General features: G+C 47.7%; 1 protein-coding gene across 1 annotated transcript in view; it reads left to right on the top strand.

Moving 5' to 3' along the window:
• nfasca (neurofascin homolog (chicken) a) overlaps positions 1–17,937 on the top strand; it is a 240,547-nt gene that overhangs the window by 29,046 nt on the left and 193,564 nt on the right. The window contains exon 2 of the mRNA XM_086011088.1: positions 8,815–8,926. The gene's annotated coding sequence lies outside the window, so the exon portion shown is untranslated. The remainder of the gene's footprint in view (positions 1–8,814; positions 8,927–17,937) is intronic.

Genomic DNA, 17,937 nt, shown 5'->3' with positions numbered 1-17,937 from the left:
AGGTCAAGGGGGCCTACATGCGGCCGGGGCGGCGCAAATTAAAGGGGAGAAGGGGAGGTGCCATGCACTTGCCCCCGTTGCTGTCCCTGGCCTACTATGAAGACCCCCCCCCCCGCGGGGTGCTGGCTGCGCTCCGTGAGCTTGGCACTTTTCTTGAGTGCCGGGCTCTTTTACCGGCACTCCTGATCCCTGGTGGCCCAGCTGGGTCCTGGGTCGCACTGCGCTAGGCCTCTCCCCTTTAATAAGGGGCGGAAGGGCTGCAGTACCGCGGCGCGACGTGCCGCAGAGCATGCCACTGCTGCACGTAGCACCGCGATATTCAGTCGCAGCGCCGCAAGAGGGAGCCAGGGCGCTTCCAGTAGTGCCCCAAGAGGGGGCGCGACCAAATTTTGCCCCCATAGACGCTAAAATGAAAGGAATTGACATGAATCTTGTCATTCATGTGAAAATTACTTATGAAATAATACTGCGCTGTCCAGGGAGAGTATAAATACTTGGGCATGGGTCCAGCTTGCTCAGGCCATTCTTTAACAGGAACTAGTGAAGGACACAACTAGACCTCCATGTTGTAAAACAGTTGATTAAAGCTTTGTTTAACGCTTAGACCAAGTGCCTAGTAGTTTCCTTATGTCAGGAATCATTACACACAGTGCAGCTTATTAGGAGACTTTGTTAAATTTCATCGAATCATACAGCTTGCAAGGAGTCCATTCGGCCCATCGTGCCTGTGCCGGCTCTTTGAAATAGCTCTCCAATTAGTCCCACTCCCCCCTGCTCTCCCCATAGCCCTGCAAATTTCTCCTTTTCAAGTATTTAGCCCCATTCCCTTTTGAAAGTTACTATCGAATCTGTTTCCACTGCGCTTTCTGGCAGCACGTTCCAGATCATAACAACTCGCTGCTTTAAAAAAAATGTTTCCTCCTCTCCCCCTCTGGTTTTTTTGCCAAAAATCTTAAATCTGTGTCCTCTGCTTACCGACCCCTCTGCCAGTGGAAACAGTTTCTCTTTATTTATGCTGTCGAAACCCTTCATCATTTTGAACATCAAAATTAATGGACAAGTACCCAGAGAATTGCAGTGCGGGAGGGGAAGAGAGAAAAGGAGCCAAACAAAACTGGTTTTCTGTTGAACTACAGTAAAATGAAAGCAGGCCTTTTTTTTCCCCGCCCCCGAATCCTTAGAAAAACAAATTTCAAAGACAGGGCCTCTGTTACGAAACTGGACATCAACACAGTAGTAACATGATGTTCTGGTTCTCACACCAAACAAAGTGCCATTGTCGGAATCAGCGATCATCAGGATGTCAGATGGCACTGCTGCTGAGCAAGTCCTGTCCAAAGGCGCCTTGTGGGCGTCCCCTGCTGGCATAGAAACATAGAAGATAGGAGCAGGAGTAGGCCATTTGGCCCCTCGAGCCCGCTCCGCCATTTAATGAGATCATGGCTGATCATCCAAATTCAGTACCCTGTCCCTGCTTTCTCCCCATATCCCTTGATCCCTTTAGCCTTAAGAAATATATCTAACTCCTTCTTGAATACAGGAAACTCTTTATTATCCGGCACAAAAGGGACCGGCGTGGTGCCGGTTTATGAAAAAGTCCGGATTACAGAGAGGTATAGTTAAAAGGTACGAGAGCCCCGTACACAGCAACAAATCCAGGCTTCCCTGTTGCTTAGCAACATGTGCAGGAACTCCGGCCACAGACCAAGCGTCCCTGTTGCTTAGCAACAAGTGCAGGAATCCCAGTTACACAGCCACAGATCCAGGAACTGCTACTAATATGAAGTAAAACTTACCTGAACCTACTCCTGAATTTTGCCGGTTAACATAGATTTCCGGTTATTTAGGTGCTGGTAAATCGAGAGTTTGAATTGGCCTCAACTGCCTTGTGTGGTAGAGAATTCCACAGGTTCACCACTCTCCGGGTGAAGAAATTCCTCCTCATCTCTGCCCTAAATGGCTTACCCCTTATCCTTAGCCTGTGACCCCTGGTTCTGGACTCCCCCGCCATCGGGAACATCCTTCCTGCATTTAGTCTGTCTAGTCCTGTTAGAATTTTATAAGTTTCAATGAGATCTCCTCTCATTCTTCTAAACTCTAGCGAATACAAGCCCAATCGACCCAATCTCTCCTCATACGTCATTCCTGCCATCCCAGGTATCAGTCTGGTGAATCTTCGCTGCACTCCCTCCATGGCAAGAACATCCTTCCTCAGATAAGGATAAGCAACATCAGCAGCCAATGCCCGTATCTGCGCTGCGTGCCAGCCGGAAGCGAGGCGTGGCAGGTTAGGGCACCGTAGGGTCACCAACACTCTGACTGAAAGTAATTCCTGGAGGTTTAATCACATGACCTCCTGCCTCCAGCTACCCCCCCCCCTCGCCCTCCCGCCATTGGTCGCCCAACACGTCCATCCTCGCGGTGCCCCATCTTCCCACGGCCAATCAGAAAGCAAACAGACTCTTCATTACCCGATTGGACGATTCTGCATTGTCGGTTGAACAGCCTTCTTTCCCCCATGTCCAATATTTTTGTAACTGATAAATAAAACATTTTTTTTTAAAGCCCCTGTGATTTTCCCCCCTGGGTTTTGCTCACAGCAGAGGTCCTGGAGATTAATCTTCACTTCCTGGAGACACCAGTCCACTCCTGGACGGGTTGGAGACGTTAAGAAAATATACTACTGCCAACACAGGGCTGGGAGATAAGTATTTTGGTCAAGATGGAAAATTGCTATTAAATTAGAAATTCTGATTTCAAAATTTGGTCCCTGCTGCCCCTCCACTACAGTTTCAAAGCTCCTAAGTTCCTCATAAAAGGAATGAAAGAACTTGCATTTATATAGCGCCTTTCACGACCTTGGGGTGTCCCGAAGCACTTTACAGTCAGTGAAGAAGTTTTGAAGTGCCGTTAATGTTGTAATGTAGGAAACGCAGCAGCCAAATTGCGCCTAACAAGATTAAACAAACCAAAGAGATTACATGGCTATGGGGGGAGGGGGTCGTGGGAGATCGGAGGAGGAAAGAAGTCCCGAACCATGATACTCTGACCAGCATGGTGTTTGGGGCAGGCATGATGGACCAGCTGGTCTTTTCCTGCCCTTCAATTTTGTAGGTTCGTATGTTCGTAAACTGCAAGGAGCTAAATGACCAGATAATCTATTTTAGCGATGTTGGTTGAGGGATAAATATTGCGCTCTTAGAAATAGTACCATGATATCTTTCACATCCACCTGAGAGGGGCCTTGGTTTAACCTTCCGTCCAAAAGCTGCTACGCTTTCTACATTACAACAGTGACCACACTTCAAAAGTACTTCATTGGCTGTGAAGCGGTTTGGGACATCCTGAAGTTGTGAACCTAGAAACATAGAAGATAGGAGCAGGAGTAGGCCATTCGGCCCCTCGAGCCTGCTCCGCCATTCAATGAGATCATGGCTGATCATCCACATTCAGTACCCTGTCCCTGCCTTCTCCCCATATCCCTTGATCCCTTTAGCCTTAAGAAATATATCTAACTCCTTCTTGAATATATTTAATGAATTGGCCTCTACTGTCTTCTGTGGTAGAGAATTCCACAGGTTCACCACTCTCTGGGTGAAGAAATTCCTCCTCATCTCAGTCCTAAATGGCTTACCCCTTATCCTTAGACTGTGACCCCTGGTTCTGGACTCCCCGACAATCAGGAACATCCTTCCTGCATCTACACGCCATAAATACAAGTCTCTCTTTCTTGCTGTGTAACTCTACAGGGTTGCTGTTTATTCAGCAGGGTAAGGGTTACTCACTGTGTCGCTGTTGACTTGGTGGGGAACGGGGGATGGGTGAGAAACAATATGCAGTGAATCCTACGAGATACCTCCTTCCTCAGCCAGAGAAAGAGACCTTCCTTTATTTGCCAAAGCACTGAGGCTCGGAGCCTCTTGCTGTGAAATGTTTGTGTGGGAACGAGCTCAGCTTCACATAATCTGGGCATTGTTTTGACAAAATTCCTATCTGTCACAACATGAGCGTGTGTGCCCCTGGAGGACAGACTTATGGCAACTGGATGTTAATGTTGACAATATATGTCGCTGGATGTCAATATTAAGGTACCAGCTCGCAGAAGCATCCTCCCTCCCGCTTTCTGTGAGGCTTGTTGCAGAAACATCAGCCGCGCCAATGGCTGATAAGAGGGTGGAGTGGGGGGGGGGAATGCAAAAACCATTCGCTACCAGCTTGCTGATCTCCAGCAGTCTTGAATCCATCGCTGTAAGTTCTGTGCGTGACCTTTTAACCTGTGTTTGTAATTATGAGGTCAGGCTGGGTGGTTTGGCGGGAGGGGGAAAGCCTGTCGGTAAACTTGATTTTATTTATAATTAAACGCGGGCACGGTGTCGGTGGAGTGGAGACTCGATGGTCAGCGCTTCTGTGTCGCCCTGCAATACGTTTAAACCCTGTAATACACTGAAAACCGGAACAGGCAGACATGTTGGAAACACTCAGCAGGTCAGGCAGCATCGAGGAGAGAAACAGAGTCAATGTGCTAGATTTTATCAATGGAGGCGTGTAGGAGGCGGGACTCCCACTTTCGGGGTTGTAGTCCCGCCTCCATTGAGTTGTGGCCAACCCACTCGATTTTCCCTTGATTGACCTTGTTGAGCCCACCCAGTGGGCTCAGCAGGCCAATTAAGGGCCACCCGGCAACATGTGATGTCACTGTTTGACATTTCATCTGTCAAGAGCTTTTGACAGATGAAATATCAGCGTTTCACAGCTGTTTGAAGCTGTCAAACACTGACAATCTGTACTCTAAGGGCTAGAAATTCAGTAGGCTTTGCGCCCAGTTTTCGCCCAAAGAGGGCTTTTGCGCCACTTGCTGAGCTTTCGCCGATATTCAGCGCTGCGGTAATGGCGTTAGCCAGTAGCGCTGCGCGCCACCGATGACGCCATCGGTGTGCGCAGTGCCCCGCTACCGCCCCGCTACTGGCCCGACCACCATATTTAGTTGCGGCCGCCTCTTCCGCAGCGGCCGCAAACAGCGATCAGAAAACGGGGCCATCCTGTAGCGTTAGCGGGGCGAGTTAAGGCGGAGGTGCGGTCGGCCGCTTTTTCGGCGGCCGCCTGCCCGCACCTCCTTCCCCGGCCTCCTCCACCCCCCCCCCCCCCGCGGCATTGCCGGCTGTTTTCCGGTAGCCCGGCACTTCTCCGTGGTGCCGGGCTCATTTGCCGGCACTAGCGAGCGGCGATCTCGCTGTTGCAGGCACCTCCCCCTTAAGAGAGGGAGGAAGGCCTGCAGTACTGCAGCCTGCCGCTCCGCAGCGGGTGGCGCTGTGGCACCTAGCGCGCCGATATTCAGTTTCAGCGCCCCAAGCGGGGGCGCCGAAACCCTTGAATAGCGGCTGCCTTCGAGTTGGGGCGCTGAAACTGAATTTCCGGCGGGCGCAAGTGGCTCCGCGCGCAGCGGTACTTTCTGGGCGCGAGCGAGCTGGCCGCCCCAAACTGAATTTCTAGGCCTAAGTTAATTCCTTCCTCTCAGGCTGATTTAGAAATCTCTCCAGAACAGAAAGCTGAATGCTGCAACTTTTGACAGCTCGCAGCCATTCTGCTTTCTGTGCCGGTGAGATGAGGGACTCCCGAGACCTGAAGGAAGGAAGGCTGTAAAGGTAAGTAAAACTTATTTAAACACTTTACACACACCAAACACACTTACCTCTGCACTCATGCACACATCACTCACCTGAACACCGGACATCTCGAACCCGCCAAGCCCTTCAGCCCGACGGTCCGCCTCGCTAACTTGGCGTGGTATGGAGACATTGGGAAGCCCACACTTCAGGGCTAAAAATAGGGATTAGGCTAAAAACTGCCCAGGCAGTTAATTGGCACTAATCCCCTTCCTGACTTGGGGAGGCGGCTCCCAGCACAGGTCGGTTACCCGCCTCCTGGGAAACGGGCATGGAGGCGGGTTGGGGGCGGGATGGGTTTGTGCCCCCCCCGATTTCATGATTTTAACCCCCCACACACCTCCAATCCCACCTCAACAGAAGGGTCCCTGACTCGAAACGTTGAATCTGTTTCTCTCTCCTCGATGCTGCCTGACCTGCTGAGTGTTTCCAGCATTTTCTGTTGTTATTTCAGATTTCAAGCATCCGCAGTATTTTGCTCTTGTGTTAGTGCTAAAAGACGTGTTGTGCGCATGAGGAGTGATGTAAGCCCCCAAAGTTCGGACCAAGTGATATACAAGGTCGACGTCACTAGCTTGTCGAAAGAAAGACAGACCACTAATTGAAGTCAAAACAGTTTACTCAGGCCTGAGGAGAGCCTCCAGATCACGTCTGAATCGAACTCTAACAAGCTTCTCAAAGTCCACACAATTATACACATTTTCCAATCCCTCCTTCAGAGATCCAATCGATTTAAAAGTCTATACATTAATCATTAACTAGGTGTGTCTAACTTATACAAGGTAGCCTATAACATAAGTTTCACTTTTCACTGCAGGGGCCTGTGGACCCTCTGATTTCCAGGACATGTGATTTCTGAGAAACGAGTCGTTCTTCTCCTGGCCACTAAAGTTTCGTTTTCCAGAAAAAGGGTTATGTCAGTATCTCTTTTTGTAAGTTTCATCTCTCTAAACTGGTATGGTCATTTCTGCAATTAAACATACGAATAATTAGTACATTTCATCTTTACACATTCTGTGGCCGCAATTGCATTCTACTAAACGTGCCCTGTTACGCTCAATTTTTTAATCTTACTTCAAGGAGACATCTTCAAAGAAATGCAGTTTACCGATGTACATAAGTAACCCAAGTGGCTGTTCGCCATGACGTCTGTATACTAAACCTGGAGTATTCCTTAAAACGTTTGCGTAAACCATTAGCAAACTGTGTTCACTGAGCACCTGCTGTCTAGCTGATTCTGCCGGGTGGATGCAATGTGGTGAGAACCTCGTACCCAGTGACAGCATCATACCTGCCACTTTTATCTATTCATTTATGGGATGTGGGCGTCGCTGGCAAGGCCAGCATTTATTGCCCATCCCTAATTGCCCTTGAGAAGGTGGTGGTGAGCCGCCTTCTTGAACCGCTGCAGTCCGTGTGGTGAAGGTGCTCCCACAGTGCTGTTAGGGAGGGAGTTCCAGGATTTTGACCCAGCGACGATGAAGGATCGGCCGATATACTTCCAAGTCAAGATGGTATGTGACTCGGAGGGGAACTTGGAGGTGGTGGTGTTCCCATGCGCCTGCTGCCCTTGTCCTTCTAGGTGGTAGAGGTCGCGGGTTTGGGAGGTGCTGCAGTGCATCTTGTAGATGGTACACACTGCGGACACGGTGCACCGGTGATGGAGGGAGTGAATGTTTAAGGTGGTGGGTGGGATGCCAATCAAGTGGGCTGCTTTGTCCTGGATAGTGTCGAGCTTCTTGAGTGTTGTTGGAGCTGCACGCAGCCAGTCAAGTGGAGAGTATTCCATCACACTCCTGACTTGTGCCTTGTAGATGGTGGAAAGGCTTTGGGAAGTCAGGAGGTGAGACACTCGCAGGAGAATACCCAGCCTCCGACCTGCTCTTGTAGCCACAGTATTTATGTGGCTGGTCCTGAACTTGTAAGGGTTTATCCTGATATGTGGTGACAACCTCGCACTCCATGTGTAGACATGGGGCCCACCCATTGCGGTTCATCTATTAATGAGAGCCTAGGTAGTGAGTAAAAGCAGGATATTCAACTACTTCTTTTCGTGTCTTCTCGCTGTTCCCTTTGGGGAGTAGTGTGAAGTAGTGGAAGGATTAGCAGGCTGAGTAACAGTCTGACTGGCCTCGTTAATGCTCCTTCCATATCCATAACCATTGACATGAATCAGTCATTCATGAAAGAAAGACTTGTGAAATAATACAGAGTGGCCTACGGGGTGGCGCTGTCCAGGGAAAGTATAAATACTCAGGCACGGTACCCAGCTTGCGCAGGACATTCTTAACAGGAACTAGTGAAGGACACAACTAAACCTCCATGTTGTAAAACAGTTGATTAAAGCTTTGTTTAACGCTTAGACCAAGTGCCTAGTAGTTTTCTTACGTCACCCATCTTTATGCCAGCCGATCGGGCGGTTAATCCTATACAGCAGGCGGGTTTTATGGGCTCCCATAATCCATACAATGGCAGGGGCCCTCATACACCCATCGGGCACGAATATCCCGCTGGATGTCAACCCAGAATTCAGACTCCGACTCCACTCGCCGGGACTGTCTGGAGTGGGGTTTGAACCCTGCACCTTCTGATCCAGAGGTAGGGAATGCTACCACTGCGCCAAAGGCTCACTCCCAGGATAGTCAGCGGTGGGGAGGTATTACAGCTTGCTCTGACCACGTCCTCACCTAAATTCTGCTATGCACATCTTCCGTAAAGAGTGGTGAGCGGACGGAGAGTTTTCCCCCCACTCTGGATGCTGAGGTCAATTGCAACACTCCACCTGAGATCGGCTAACTGACTTAGCACAGCCTGGAGATCTAATCAGAGGGACCTTTCAGTTCTGTAGGGCTCAATACAACACTGGCTCCACACTCTGTTTAAATAATGTCGTACAATATTTGGTGCTAAAAAGAACCCAACTGGTTCAGAGGGTCCTGGGGGGTGAATTTGGGTGTTCAGCGATGGGTCAAAATGGGCGATGGCGAACCCGATTTTTCTTTTCCAATTTCACCCCATGCAGTGTATGATTGGTAAATAAAAACCCATCTGTCCCAGGAGATCCCAGTGCAAGGCTGGGAGTTGGGGGAAGGGTTAAATATGGTCTTTTTTTTAATGAATTCTGAGTTTTTCATTTTTTTTCCCCCTACAGTATATTTGAAGCTGTCAGCTGGAATACCTCAGAAGAATATTGCACGGAAGTAACGCCAAGAGCTTGTAACTAGATTAGGACAAATCCGTTGCTTCGTTTTTTTCCAATTCAGGTAAGTGGATTGAATCACAATGTATTCTTAATCAGTCTTAGTCTCCAGGATTTTTTTATTTAACTGAGAAACATAGGTGAAGAACTAAGGCCGATAGGGCAGGACACCACCGAGACTGAAATGAGTTGAAGAGAAGACACATTAATCAGGCATAGTGATGAGATGATACCAAGCTTGGTTCTTAAAAGCTTTTAAGATTTAGTGTGAAATATAAGACTGAGAATTCTCATGCTTGTGTTCAAATCCCTCCATGGCCTCGCCCCTCCCTATCTCTGTAACCTTCTCCGGCCCTATAACAATCCGAGATCTCTGCGCTCCTCCAATTCTGGCCTCTTGCGCATCACCGATTTCCATCGCTCCACCGTCGGTGGCCGTGCCTTCAGCTGCCTGGGCCCCGAGCTCTGGAATTCTCTCCCTAAACCTCTCCGCCTCTCCAACTCTCTCTCCTCCGTTAAGTCGCTCCTTAAAACCTACCTCTTTGACCAAGCTTTTGGGCACCTATCCTAATATCTCCTTATGTGGCTCGGTGTCAAATTTTGTCTGATAACACTCCTGTGAAGCGCCTTGGGATGTTTCACTCTGTTAAAAGTGCTATATAAATGCAAGTTGTTGTTGTTAAAGGCGCTATATAAATACAAGGTGTTGTTGTATTTATATAGTGCCTTTAACAACAATTTGTATTTATATAGCGCCTTTAACAACAACAACTTGTATTTATATAGTGCCTTTAACAAGTTGTTAAAGGCGCTATATAAATACAAGTTGTTGTTGTTGTTAAAGGCACTATATAAATACAAGTTGTTGTTGTTAAAGGCACTATATAAATACAAGTTGTTGTTGTTGAGGAAGTTAAGGAATTCCAGTTTTGAGATCCTGGGACAGAATGAATTACAGTGGGATATGGTGCGATGAGCCTGGAGTTCAATGCAGGGAGGATGCAGGGAGGTAGTGTGTTGTTCCTGCAGCTTAGGAAGAACAAGCGAGGAGCAATGATTATATGCGTATTGATAAAAGAGATGCAGAAGACAATTTTTTTTTAATTGGAAGACTAGAGGGAATTGACATAAAGATTCCATAAATTTGTGACGTTGATCTCACAATGCACACGTGAGCATATTTCAAAATTGGCACAAGTGTCTTGGCTGAGAGATTTTCTGCATTGACTGATAATAGAAAGCGGGCAGGATAGCGGAGAGCAGCTAGGGGCATTCGGCTGGTCATTGAGACCTTGGAAATCCTGTTTCAAATGGAAGCACTGTCAACATGGCAGTCAAACCCTGGACCAGAACTTTCTTTCACTTTTTTTATGTTGAAAATAAGGAAAATAATTACATGCCCATTATATTTATAGTTTTACCTTGATACAAAAAGGTTTTGGCTTAAAAGTGACGCAGAATTTGTGGTGCAACTTGGAATGAATTTTAAGTAAATATTGTGAGGTCCCGACTGGCCTTGCACTCTCTTGGCTTCACACTGGCTGCAGGATAATTGCAAATGGTGCAAAGCAAACTGTTTAATGTTAGAGAAAAGACCGTGGGCAAATTCTGTTTCTAATTTACTTCAATTCCCACATTACAACAGCGACTCCACTTCAAAAATACTTCATTGGTCATGAAAGGCGCTATATAAATGCAAGTCTTTTTTCTTTTCAATGACTTGGGGGAGTCAGAAACCCAACGCGAAATGGCCAGCTTTGCAGATAATACTAAAGTAGGAGAGGCAGTGGAATCGGAGGAGGCTGCTCAGAAATTACAGAATGAACTGGACAAAATATGTAAGTGGGCAGAACAATGGCAGATGCAGTTTAATACAGACAAACGTATAGTCCTACACATTGGATGGAAATTAAAGGGCAACACAAGCACTCCATGAATGGTGTTGAAACAGCTGAGGATGAAGTTGAAAGAGATCCAGGAGTCTTAGCGGACTCGACTCTCAGAATGTCAAACCAGAGCAGAGCAGCAATCAACAAAGCCAAAACAGTAGATTACAAGTCAGAGGAGATGGCCGTCAAACTGGAGCCATTAGATGTGGGTTGCACATAGGAGCATAGGACCAGGAGTAGACCATTCAGCCACTTTATCTGCGCATTACAGGATCCTGTCAAATCATAACATTCGGGCTTGATGGGCTGCAATTTGTCACTGAATCCCTCTCCCTCTCTCAGTCCCACCAGCACAAGATGAAAAACAATGATTAGACATCCATATTTGCATATGTTGCAATTGGGGAAAAAATTACCCGTTCTGTAGTCTGAAGCATGCTCCAAGCCAGTGACAGGTGTCAGCATTTGAGGCGTGTTAATAAACCATTCCAGCTCTACTCTCGCTGCCCACGAGATTGTCCCAGTCCCCCAGTGTGCTACAGACAGTAACACGCTGCAGTTTGAGTGTTATCGTCTAGTGAACGAGCAGCGTGTTGGCAGAATCAAATCAGTGATTTTACTGCCAACAGCGCTAATTAATAAATACCACTCCTTTTAAGAGCTAGACCGTCACCAGTTGTGTTGTGTCTGTCTGTCTCTACCGCACATGCTGGAGCTTTTCTTTACTGCTTAGCCTTCTTTGCCAATTGGACGGTGTTGTGTGTCTTGCATCCTGAGCCAAACTGTAACAAATCCCATTTGTGCGAAACCCCTTGGCCTCCCCTGAACGGGCCCTGCTTCTCAAGTCTTTGTTTAATATTTAAATAGCATTTAAAGTTCTCATCCTTGTTTTCAAATCCCTCCATGGCCTCGCCCCCTCCCGACCTCTGTAACCTCCTCCAGCCCTACAACTCTCCAAGAACTCTGCGCTCCTCAAATTCTGCCTATCCCCGCTCTCCCTTTGCCCCACCATTGGTGGCCGTGCCTTCAGCCATCGAGACGCTAAGCTCTGGAATTCTCACTCTTAACCTTTCTGCGTCGCCACCTCTCCTCCTTTAACTCGCTCCTTAAAGCCTACCTCTTTGACCAAGCTTGTGGTCACCTGTCCCTAATATCTCCTTAAGTGGCTCGGTGTCAAACGTTGTTTGCTAACGCTTCTGTGAAGCGCCTCGGGACGTTTTACTACCTTAAAATGCGCTACGTAAATGCGAGGAGTTGTTGTCGAGGTGCAACAGTTAGACACTGTCAAGCTTGTGGTTTAGGAATAGCTGAGGAACTGAGAGAGAGAGAAGATAAGAGAATTGGTTGTAAGAATGAGACTGATGCGTGGGATGGTGGAAGATAGGGGGGAAGTAAGAGGCAACCAGCTCAGGACACGTCAACATCCATGTGGGATTTGTGAGAGGTGATGGTCTACCTAACCTCGGAGATCAATGAAGAAGAATCAGATATCCTCCCTTTTTTAGGGAGCAAGGGAATGTAAATGTAACTTGATAGCATCCAGAACATGTCAGCCATGACTCAGTTGGTAGCAAGTTTGTGGGTGCGAGCCCCACTCCATGAGACTTGAACACAGAAGTCTAGGCTGACACTCCCAGTGCAGTACTGAGGGGGCGCTGCACTGTCGGAGGTGCCTTCTTTCAGATGAGACGTTAAACCGAAGCCCCGTCTGTTCTCTCAGGTGGACGTAAAAGATCCCGCGGCACTATTTCGAAGAAGAGTACGGGAGTTCTCCCCAGTGTCCTGGGGCCAATATTTATTCCTCAATCAACATCACTAAAACAGATTATCTGGTCAATATCACATCACTGTTTCTGGGAGCTTGCTGTGCACAAATTAACTGCCACGTTTCCCACATTACAACAGTGACTCCACTTCAAAAGTACTTCATTGACTGTAAAGTGCTTTGAGACGTCCGGTGGTCCTGAAAAGCGCTATAGAAATGCAAGTCTTTTTCTTTAACTGAATCCTGTGTTAAGGTCTGTAGGATCTGTGAAACAGACTGATGACAATTAGTATTAGCATCTCCCTCATGTGCTTATGTTACCTAAAGCCTGTTAGTCCCACTACATGTGACACCTCTCTGCCTACAGATAGTGTCAGTTCTGCTGATTAGTTGGCAATACCGCTTCGGATTAATGTTACAGAAAGTGGAATATCTTTGGATGACATTTCAAATCATAACCTCGGCCCCTATCACATATATATATTTTCTTCTTTTATTATCCACAATTTTTGTTTGGCCCCCTTTTTTTCTTCCCTCCCACATGGCAGCTGTCCTTCACTCTGCCAGCACAATTCACACTTCATCTAGAGCCATCCTTTGTTCCTTAACCTGTCCCATTACCACCTCCTCTCGTCTTGAATATCTCTTAATGTCTCTCAATGTTTCTTAATCGCTCCTGCTTTCTATCCTATCCCTGACCTTCCCTTTTGTTCTTTCATCCCCTCCCCCTTTTCCCAGCCCCTAAACCTGTTCCATTTCCTGCTTTTTTCCAGTTCTGACGAAAGGTCTTCGACCTGAAACGTTAACTCTGTTTCTCTCTCCACCGATGCTGCCCTGGCCTGCTGAGTTTTTCCAGCGTTTTCTGTTGTTATCTTTGGAAGCCTGTTTCTTCTCACTAATTAACCCTTTCACCTGCAGGAACCATGGGGGAGAAATTCATTACAGCCCCTTTTGGAGTGCTACATTTTAAGAGTTTGGAAAATTAGCGCCAGGCGCTAATGATTCTAAAGATTTAAAAAATTTGTTTTTGCGCTCCAAGAAGGAAGTGAAGCGTTAAATCAAGCGTTCCACTTCCCTCTTGGAGCGCAATCGGCAGCAGGCAGGGCGGAGACTTCAGCAGCGCTGCACAATGGCAGCGCCACCGCGTTCAAAGGCTCCTTCCCTCCTTTAAAGGGAAGGGTCATCACTTCAGGCTCTGAACCACCAAGGCAGCCGCGATCCCGCGCCATCAGCCCGGCACTCAAGCGGCGTGCCAGGCTGATCGATCGCAGGCAGGAACCCACAAAAAAACTGGAACAAGAAAGGTAAGTTTTTTTTTTACTTACCTCGGCCACCTCTTCTTTAATCATCGCCCCCGAAGCGGCCGGCCGCCCGATGCACGCCTCCTGCGGCTGTCGTTGTTTTCGACCGGCGCTGCTGCAGGGGGCGGAAGTCAATTTCGGGTCCGGGGCACTACCAAGGCGATGCGCACGGCGATTACGTCCCGATCTCCGGGTGAAGGAGATCAGGGCGCGACGCCGTAGCGCCACCGTAGCGCCGCCGCAAAACTCTCACCAAATATGGCGGGCGTCGATGTCAGCGCCACGCCCGGTCCATTCGCACCCCGTTAGCGCCCCCCCCCCCCCAATGGGAGGCACAAAGGCACCCAATTTTGCCCCCCATGCGTTTTTTAAATTAAACCGTAGCAAACTCAAGCTCCAAGGCAATAATGGCCTCTCCACAATTAGCTACTGTGTCACATGGATGTGACATGTATGAGTGCAATGGATTGAAAATTGGTTAACAGACAGGAAACAGAGAGTAGGAATAAATGGGTCTTTTTCGGGGTGGCAGGCGGTGACTAGTGGGGTACTGCAGGGATCAGTGCTTGGACCCCAGCTATTCACAATATATATTAATGCTTTGGATGAGGGAACCAAATGTAATATTTCCAAGTTTGCTGACGACACAAAGCTAGGTGGGATTGTGAGTTGTGAGGAGGAAGCAAAGAGGCTTCAAGGCGATTTAGACAAGTTGAGTGAGTGGGCAAATACATGGCAGATGCAGTATATCGTGGATAAATGTGAAGTTATCCACTTCGGTAGGAAAAACAGAAAGGCAGAGTATTATTTAAATGGTGATAGATTGGGAAATGCTGATGTACAAAGGGACCTGGGTGTCCTTGTACACCAGTCACTGAAAGCAAACATGCAGGTGCAGCAAGCAGTTAGGAAGGCAAATGGTATGTTGGCCTTTATTGCAATAGGATTTGAGTACAGGAGCAAGGATGTCTCACTACAGTTATACAGGGCCTAGGTGAGACCACACCTGGAGTACTGTGTGCAGTTTTGGTCTCCTTACCTAAGAAAGGATATACTTGCCATAGAGGGAGTGCAGCGAAGGTTCACCAGACTGATTCTTGGGATGGCAGGACTGTCGTATGAGGAGAGATTGGGTCGACTAGGCCTGTATTCACTCGAGTTTAGAAGAATGAGAGGGTATCTCATTGAAATGTATAATATTCTGACACGGCTAGACAGACTGGATGCAGGGAGGATGTTTCTCTTTGCTGGGGGGTCTAGAACGAGGGGCCACAGTCTGAGGATACGGGGTAGGACATTTAGGGCTGAGATGAGGAGAAATGTCTTCACTCAGAGGGTGGTGAACCTGTGGAATTCTCTACCACAGAAGGCTGTGGAGGCCAAGTCACTGAATATATTTAAGAAGGAGATAGATAGATTTCTAGACAAAAAAACATCAAGGGATATGGGGAGAGAGCGGGAATATGGTATTGAGATAGAGGATCAGCCATGATCATATTGAATGGCGGAGCAGGCTCGAAGGGCCGAATGGCCGACTCCTGCTCCTATTTTTCTATGTTTCTATAGTTCAAAGCTGTGTTGATAGCGTACAAGGTCAATGGAACAGGCAATGTGTAACAGTCTTGGCTTGAGTCTGCACTGAGAGTATCTGCACAATGTCAATTGATCAGATGGAAAGTACTGTCGCAGGGTCTGTTAAATGTTTTTGTAATGTATGGTGGTAGCGTGTGTTCCTGGGATTGAGTGACTCTAGAATTGGATTACAAGCTGGAAGATCCAAAGTTGAGTCTCCCCCCATTGCAATGAACGGAGATGCTCGGGGGAGGAAAGGGCCTCCTCTCATCAATGATGTCACAGAGTGCTCTGGGGCAAAGAGACCTAACATGGTGGGTATCTGCTGGGGGGTAAGGGGTGTTGGTTTGGATATTCCTGGTAGACATGTCAGGAAATTCCGCACCCTTGATTTTCCGACCATTAAAATGAAAGGAAAATTGGAAAGTCACAGGCTGGGGGTATGAAATTTTCTGGTCTGCGATCCTGAGGTGCACCAGGGAGTGGAAAGCCACAACTGACACACTTCTAGAAAAACAGAAAGGAATTTATATTTATTTTGGAATCGACGTAAGGTTGAACCAAATTGGCTCCCTCTAATCTTCCGTTTCAGTCACTAGTGCCGCCTGAGGCCCGTGTTAGTACACATGAGCCTGACTAGCCTCTGTAGGTTGACTTTTCTCTTTGCAAAGTACCCCACTTGTATCACCTGCAATGGATACTGCCATTGAGCCTTCCCCATCATTCCCCCAGTGCCTCAGTTTTAGACAAACATACAAAATGGACGGGCAGGAATAAGACCAGCCGGTCCATCAAGCCTGCCCCACACACCATGATGGTCAGAGCATCGTGATTAAACACTTCTCCCCAACCCCTTCCCCGCCCCCACAGCCATGTTATCTGGGAGAGGCAAACAAAAGGCCTGGAAATTCGCCTTGCGCGGTGACGCAAAACTCACGGGATCGGATCGGATCGGCCGCCTGTTATAGGCAGCGCCTGATTTTCAGTTCCACACTGGATCAAGTCCAACAATGCACGTACTAATCACAAAGACGTTATCAGGAGAAGCTTTGGCTGATGAACAGCCCAATGTCATTTGTTACTCTGGTTTGAGATATCTGCACCACTGCATATATCCCTCACAGTCTGATGCACCTGAAAACTGTTGGCCAGAGGTAGGCTGGGAGCAGTCATTCAGTATATAAAGCGCTGACGCCACCTTCTGTTGGACTTTCTGCCCCCCTCCATCGTTTTGGGTCCAAGTCTGTCAGGGACATCATTTTGTTAGCCCCCAAGATGCCTCCTGACGTAATAAAACTCACTACACACTTGGTTTGAGCATAAAGCAAGGCTTTAATCAACTTATTTCAGAACATGGAAGTCTAGTTGTATCCACTAGCTCCCTTGTCTTACAAAATGTCCCTGGCAAGCTGGGGCCAACGCCCGAGTATTTATACTCCTTGGACGGCGCCACCAGCTGGCCGTCCAGTGTTATTTCATAGGTAGTTTCTCGATGATGAGATTTATGACACCCCCTCTGCTCCGACATCGCGGCCTCGGATCCTAGGCTTTCTGCTCCATCCCTCCATTGTTTGGCCCACACGTCTGACAGGGCAATACTTTTATTAGCCCCTAACATTACCTCCCTACCTCTGCTCCTAACCCAACCCCAGCTGTATTTCCAGCCCAGGGTTATCTGTATATGAGAGGTGAGCTCTGCCCGGGAGCCGTACCAAGCCGAGACTTTCTGTAATAGGATTCTGGGACTTGCTGAAACAGGCGGGAAATAGTTGGCCAGTGGGCTGCCTGAATAACAGAAGAATATTCTCTTAAAGATTTTGAAAATTACAACTGTTATTAAAGGCAGCGCTCTTATAAAATTACACAGACCCCTCTTCAAATTTTGCCCTTGGACACCTCATCCCATCATCTTTAGCAGGCATTCCAGTGGGGCAAATGGCCATTAAATTTATACCTATCAGGAAAGAATGAACAGGCCGCGGCTCTTTTCTCTAGAAAAGACGAGGTTGAGGGCCTGAGGCCGTAAATATAAGATCGTCACTAATAAATCCAACAGGTAATTCAGGGGAAACTTCTTTACCGAGAGAGTGGTTAGAATGTGGAACTCGCTACCACAGGGAGTGGTTGAGACAAATAGTATAGATGCATTTAAGAGGAAGCTGAATAAGCACATGAGGGAGAAAGGAATAGAAGGATCTGTTGATAGGGTGTGATGAGAAAGGGTGGGAGGAGGCTCGTGTGGAGCATAAACACCGGCATAGACCAGTTGGTTTGAAAGGCCCGTTTCTGTGCTGTAAATTTTATCTACTTTAAATGGTTTGAATCTCATGTGCAGCGTGCACCCAGGTTTTAATATGGCTGTCAGTGGGTGATTACTACCTCTTACAACTCTTCAACTAAAAATAAACAGATTATTTGGTCATTATTTCATTGCTGTTTATGGGAGCTTGCTGTGGGCAAATTGGCTGCCGCGTTTCCCACATTACAACAATGACCACACTTCAAAAGTACTTCATTGGCTGTAAAGCGCTTTGGGACGTGAAAGGCC

Source organism: Somniosus microcephalus, chromosome 18, assembly GCF_052327205.1.
Source record: "Somniosus microcephalus isolate GS21.2 chromosome 18, FLI_Smic_1.0, whole genome shotgun sequence".
NCBI lineage: Eukaryota > Metazoa > Chordata > Chondrichthyes > Squaliformes > Somniosidae > Somniosus > Somniosus microcephalus.
The sequence above is the reverse complement of the archived record's forward strand: the minus strand, read 5'-3'. Positions and strand labels throughout refer to the sequence as shown.